Source organism: Saccostrea echinata, unplaced genomic scaffold, assembly GCF_033153115.1.
Source record: "Saccostrea echinata isolate AGI-Se365-2 ecotype Australia unplaced genomic scaffold, CSIRO_AGI_Sech_v1 ptg000007l, whole genome shotgun sequence".
Taxonomy (NCBI): domain Eukaryota; kingdom Metazoa; phylum Mollusca; class Bivalvia; order Ostreida; family Ostreidae; genus Saccostrea; species Saccostrea echinata.
Genome location: NW_026889756.1, coordinates 1,109,865 through 1,116,529, shown reverse-complemented (window position 1 = coordinate 1,116,529; position 6,665 = coordinate 1,109,865). Strand labels below are relative to the sequence as shown.

The window sequence follows — 6,665 nt, the reverse complement described above, 5'->3', positions numbered from 1 at the left end:
AAAAAGATGCTTGAGTTTCTGATTGACAATATCTATTTGGTTTTTGGAGACCAGGTCTTCCAACAATCAATTGGCGTAAGAATTTCATAAATATTATGGATTCTGTAGAGGACTACGCCAGGCGATGGGCCAGACATGTTGGAATTTCTATGGCGCCAATTGCGCCCCGTTATTAGCAGACCTTTTTTTGTATTCATATGAAGCAGAATTTGTCCAAAATCTTGTACGTGAAAAGAAGAAAATACTTGCTGTGGCGTTCAACTCGACATTTAGATATATCGACGACGTATTGTCAATTAACAATGGCTATTTTCATTCTTATGTCGATACGATATATCCTGGTGAACTTGAGATAAAAGATACCACAGAGTCTGACACATCTGTTTCATATTTGGATATTTTACTTGAAAAAGACGTAAACGAGGTTCGCTCCTGAGCTTTTGAGCAGATTTTTATCTTAACGTATATTTCAAAAATTCTCCATAATGTTTTAATTCTTACAATAAAATTGGATTCTACAATGCCAATTTAACTATATTCAGTTAAAACTCCATGATTAAATTCCATACTAAAAGCATTAAGTGAGGAACTATATTTTGTGGCGGAAGGTTTTTTAGAAGAAAATGATCATTTTTTCTCTTTCGAAGTGTTTAAAGTATGTTAGGTTTGGATTCCTATTTTTACATGCAGTCTGCACACATAGTTATTTTGTGCAGTGGACTGTTTTATACTGGTCCTATATTATCTATTAAATAAACTGTCATGAATTCTATTATCATATTTGAAAAATATAGCAAATATATTGTGAAAATGAAGGAAAAAATAGCCCTAATTCAAGCTTAAAATTAGCACTTTTTTAGTAATATCTAAAAATTAACATCACAGACCCCCACTTTTAATTTTCTTTTCTGAATATATACGATATTTTTAACCATTCTTCTTAAATTCAGTAAAATGTAATTAATTTCAAATGATTTTTTGGCTTGTTAAATTTTTAATGCCAGAAAAATGAAAATGTTTGAGTGCAAGAAGGTCAAATAATTGAACATGCGGAGTAATTTGAAAATTTCTTCGTTGTCACAAATTCTAATGTGTCTATTTAAGCTTAGATAAGATTGTTTTTGTTTACATAATTTATTTGAATAAAAAATATTGGAGGAAAAACTTTAAAAATTGATTTATGTGTAAGATGTATTTTCAGTGCAAAAAGGTCAAACTAAATGCTCTGTAGCGCAAAAAGAAGCGCACTTATCCCCATTTTTTGTTTTGATTTTTAATAAAGCTATGTGTATAAATTCTAAAAATATACTTGATAAAAAACTCTCATTACTTTTGATGGCAGGATCCAACCTCCTTAATGGTAATCTAACAACCAAGCTTTATGATAAACGTGATGACTTTAACTTTTCAATCGTCAACTTCCCTTAATTATGCAGCAATATACCTTCATCACCTGCATACGGGGTATATATCTCTCAGTTGATTCGATACGCAAGAGCATGCTCTACGTATGTACAATTTCTAAAACGAGGTAATTTATTGACAAATAAGTTGATGAAACAAGAATATCAGCTGTCTCGTTTAAAGTCATCTTTTCGTAAGTTCTATGGTCGATACAATGACCTTGTCAGCAAATACAATTTATCATTGAGTCAAATGCTGACTGACGTTTTTCATACTAATTGTTAGGCCATTATTTACACGCTGAATTGTCGACGGATTTTTCCGTTATTTCCCGATAATGACAAGGAGCACACGGCGGGTGTGACCGGTCGGCTCACTCCTCCATGGCACCTGATCCCACCTCTGATGTTTGGAGGTTCGTGTTTGCTCTGCTCCTATTTTGTATTGTATAATGGACTTCTGAGCTTGAATACTGTTCGTTATCTCCATATATTTCATATGGAACTCGATTATCCAATTCCTGACTTCCTTAACTTCACCCAGCAACCGGAGAATATTTTCAAATTTGGCGAGAAACTTTAATCAATGGTTCTTGAGAAAGTCATTGCAGGGAAAAATTCACTTTGCAAATAATTGTGGTAGAACAAATCAAGCGGCATTCTGGATTGTAGAAAATATAAACATTTAAGAAATAAATAATGTTATTCAATGAACATGGCGTTATAAATAACAATTGCTCTGCTGGCATATTCCATGATGCGCGCTAACGTATCATGGAAAATATGCCAACAGAGCTATTGCTATTCATAATGCCATGTTTACAGAATAATCGCTATTTATTACTTATATTTGCATTCTGTGATGTTGTCAAGAATACAGAGGAAATCCTGGCTTACATAACAGTACGGCTGCTTGTCTTCAGTAATGGGGAAAAAAAGAAAAAAAATAACATGACAACAAAATGAGTAGACCTAATTAATTATTCAACCTTTTCTCCAATAAATCAAAAATAATATATATGTTATTTGCTTCTCAACCACAATTTATCGCGTCGTCTTCAGACATTTTTGGTTTCATGCAGTTGCAACATCATCGTTCAAAGTATATTGAAACCCTCTTAGAAAAATTACCAATTTAACAGTATGATGAAAAAAAAGAGAATGCTTTTATATTGATTTTAACTTAAGAATTCTTTTTACTATATTTTTAAGTTGAACTTCTTAAAATTCATTTTAAGAGCTGAAAGCGTTTTTAAAATAGATGTTTTATTACATAAACTCCGTATCCTCTGAACGTGAAATACCCTAGCATGAAGTGTTACCGTTCTTTGCCAAAATATGCATAAATATGAACAGAAAAATTAAAGATATAGTAGTTCTTTTTAATTTGTGAAACATTTTATTATACAATGAAATATATTGACCAAAATTTATCTTTTAAAGATATAAATTAGCAATTTTAATCATTTTGAATTTCTTTTCTTTTTTCGGAAAATATTATTAAAAACTAAGATTTATTCCTTTTGCAAAACATTTAATTTATATAGTTTGGAACGTATTTAACTAATGGATTAGCCTGTACTGTATAAGTGTGATAAACAAATTGCTGTCATAGAAAATCTAGTTGCGACTATAGTCCTATGAACGCAGCTGATGAGTGCAAGTTCGAAGTGGAAAAAAAAACAGAGAGTATGCAAATATAAAGGTGTGAAAGAATTTTTTTTTTATTGAATAACTTTCTTTGTAATTATATAACTGATAAAGTTAAAATTATGTAAAACAATCATAGTATCCAAAAGGGAATATAAAGGCGGCACACTTTAGATAGCTTTGATGTAATAAATGAAAAATATTCGTCAAATATACCGACAGATTTCTTGAATTAACCTACAATTATTTTTCTTATCATCATAATTTATTGCTGTTTTATTATTTAGTCCGCTAATTATTTTTCTATATGCAGGAAATATTTGATAAATTTTAATGACACATGTACATGTTTTTTTCCTGTAAGAAACATGAAGGTATATGAATAATGCATCAACGTTAACAAGTCCCTGATTGACGTAATATTTTTCCCGTACTTTTGGCAAAATAATACAATAACAATAAAAGAAATGATTGTGACTCAGTAAAATACCCTACATGTAAAAAATACTATTCTTTTACATTAAACTATCTAATTTAGATTTGAAAGTCCTTAAAAAATGTTTTTCTTTATCTCGTCTTTCAATTGCATTAGAGTTGTACAATTTATAAAATAGAAAGACAGTGAAAGTTTTATTTCCGCATATGTCTAGGTGTTCACTGACTTTAAGTTTACGGTTTTCTGGCACGTTGATTTGTTGTTTATGGACTCGGATCCTTTCCCGTAAGGTACTTCCCGTCTCTCCTATATATAATTCACGCAAGCAGAACATGTTATAATGCATATGACGTTTCTACTTTGGCATGATATGATGTTATTAACTGTTAAATGTTATATATATATATATATATATATATATATATATATATATATATATATATATATATATATATATATATATATATATATATATATATATATATATATATATATATATATATATATATTCTTATTCAGTTATTTTACACCCTCCCTTTTGTGACTAAAAAAAACTCTCCAAAATATTTGGAAATTCATTGATTCTTACTAAATAAAATAGTATTTAATAATAATAAAAATATCTTCTTATGAGAAATACATGTATACAATTTAATACTATACAATTATTGCTCGAGGAAAATATGAAGATTTATTCAGCCAAGAATAATTATATGAATTTTCTTGGTTGAATAAATCTTCATGTTTCCTTAACAATAAATTCTTATTATACCGAAACAAGCAAGGCCTTTAAAAATAAACACAAACTTTCATAAAGTAAAGTTACTGGAACACTTTAGCGAAGTCCCTTGGACACTTCACACTTAGATTTCTTTGTTTTTATTACTATTTTTTAAAGCATCCTTATTGAAGAAGACCGCCAGTTTTGTCATTGCATTCAACACTACTACTGTAAATTTTGTGATGTCTGCTGCTCTCTGGAATTTTCGTCAACGAACGATTTATAAGTATTTGGAGAAAATGCACGTGGTCTCCTAGGAGGTTAATATGATGAAAAGCATGACGACGACAGCGAAATACGAAGTTGTATGGCCCTGTTACGTGACAACTTAGAACCAATCAGAAAACGCGTTGTATAGAATAATTATAATGAGGTCTAATAGTAAGATGTATGTGTGGGGGGGGGGGGGACTAAGGATATATCATACTTAAAATCTCGGAAATCGGGAAGTAGAACTATTGGGATTCTCAAGATACCCCCCCCCCCGGACCCTTGCCTCTGAAAACCCCCTTCACCAATTCAGGTGAAGTACGTATCAGGAAGATTTTGTCTTTTGGATATAGGAAATATTTACCGTAATATATTTTTTTTTTATCACGAACCTGTGCTTTTCCCTTTGCTGGTAGTAGTTCATTAAATCTTGATACATCAAGGGGGTTGAGCTTCCAAGTGTACAATAACTTCCAATATCAGGAAGTTATTGTACAGAAACAGTACAAAACTGTACAATATTTTCTTACGAAATCACAAGAAGCCCCAGCTCCTTTTAAATAAATGGAAACAATTTCAAGAACATTTTCATTACTGCTTGCAACAAACTGAACTTTTTTTGCCCGCAAGTGTTTTCTTGCATTTTACTTCATTAATAGTTAGTTTTCATTCTTTAAAATTGAAAGACATATTACAATTATGAAAATAATGTCCATTAGTTATGTCGACAAATTTTCAGAAGCAAACAAACGAGGCATTTTCTTATGATGACCTTCATTTTCAGTTTCCATGTCTTTCGTCTGCTCGCGCTTTCTTTTCTCACCCGTCTGCGGCACTCTGGGATCGAGTACTTCCGAGACCTTTCTGGAAATCTCGTCGCAAGGTTTTTTTTTTTTATATTTACGTACTGCCTTCTCAGATCGATGACCTGTCCTCCTCATTATTTCTTGCTCGTCCACCCCTGCCATGTACAATTGAGTGGCACACGTGCGTTTTCCAGAATGGTTGGTGTATTGTCCAGAAAGTCCTGCTTTTGTACAGATCGTCCTCATCATTGTCTTCAGCTTGTTTACACCTACAACCTGGTTCCCGTATTTTGGCGGATGTCCCTGCAACGGGCATCGATAAAATGGTCCCTCGTTACCTAGGCCAGCCAGATAAGTTTTATAAAAGTCGACAATGCAACGTTCACCTAAATTTAGTAATTATAAAAGCGTTTTAATTATCGAGCCATTAATTAACATGGACAACTAACCTAAAATAACCAGGAATGTAGCGTCCCGGTTAAAATGGGGCGCCTTTGATTTATGTTATGTACGAATATTCCCGAGTCGTGACATCATTAATCATGTATAAATAATTATGAAATCAAAATTTGATTATATATCAAAGTTATAACTCACCAGGTGAACTGTAGTGTCTAATCTGCTTGTTTGTCAGCTGCATTTGGGCCAATCAACCCTTGTAAGTCTTACTTGCACGTCCAATGAATTCCACATATTTTCCAGAGCTGTCCTCCCCAAGAACAAAATGGTTACACTCGAGCTCGTGATGCTCGTCATGTCCCCTTAAACCAAAGAGTTTACAGTTATAGCAGAACATGGTATGTTGAAGACTTTCGGAACTGTCACCCCCAAATACACCTTTCTCCAACACGTTTTCCTCATCCTGTGGCATAATGGGCTCAGCTTGCTTAATCGCCGTCCCAAACCCGCGCTTCAGAAGGTCTTTCATTTTGCTGTCAAGAATTTTCCGGAATTCACTTAACCTTGGGTCATTACTGTCCAAAATGTTTTTTATTTCTGAGGTGTCGCCATATTCCACACGATATGAGGTAGAGAAATCGGGGAAGGTATTCAACGCCATCTTTTCTCCCAGTTTCCACTATAAACCGCCCCAAGTAGAAATTCAACTGTTCTGCCATCATCAAATGTAATAGCAGGATTTCATCAACGGATTTACCATTGCGTTTCTCCCGCCATTCTTCGAAGACCTTGAATGCCCACGTAGTATTTTTCTTGGTGTTGGCATTCTCGATTGACGCAATCAATTTTGAAATTTCATCATCCGTCACCGGTTCCCAAACCGTTCACCATTTTCACCGAGTTCTGATTTCACTGGTCGAGGCTTCGGATCGGAAATATCAGCTACTGGGTCCACGGTATCTAGGTTGAAAGAACCAAAC

The 6,665-nt window shown here is 33.1% G+C and overlaps 1 pseudogene; it reads right to left on the bottom strand.

Annotated features, from left to right (window-relative positions):
• Positions 1–5,199: 5,199 nt before the first annotated feature.
• LOC133180591 (uncharacterized) lies at positions 5,200–6,264 on the bottom strand (annotated as a pseudogene).
• Between the last annotated feature and the right edge of the window lie 401 nt (positions 6,265–6,665).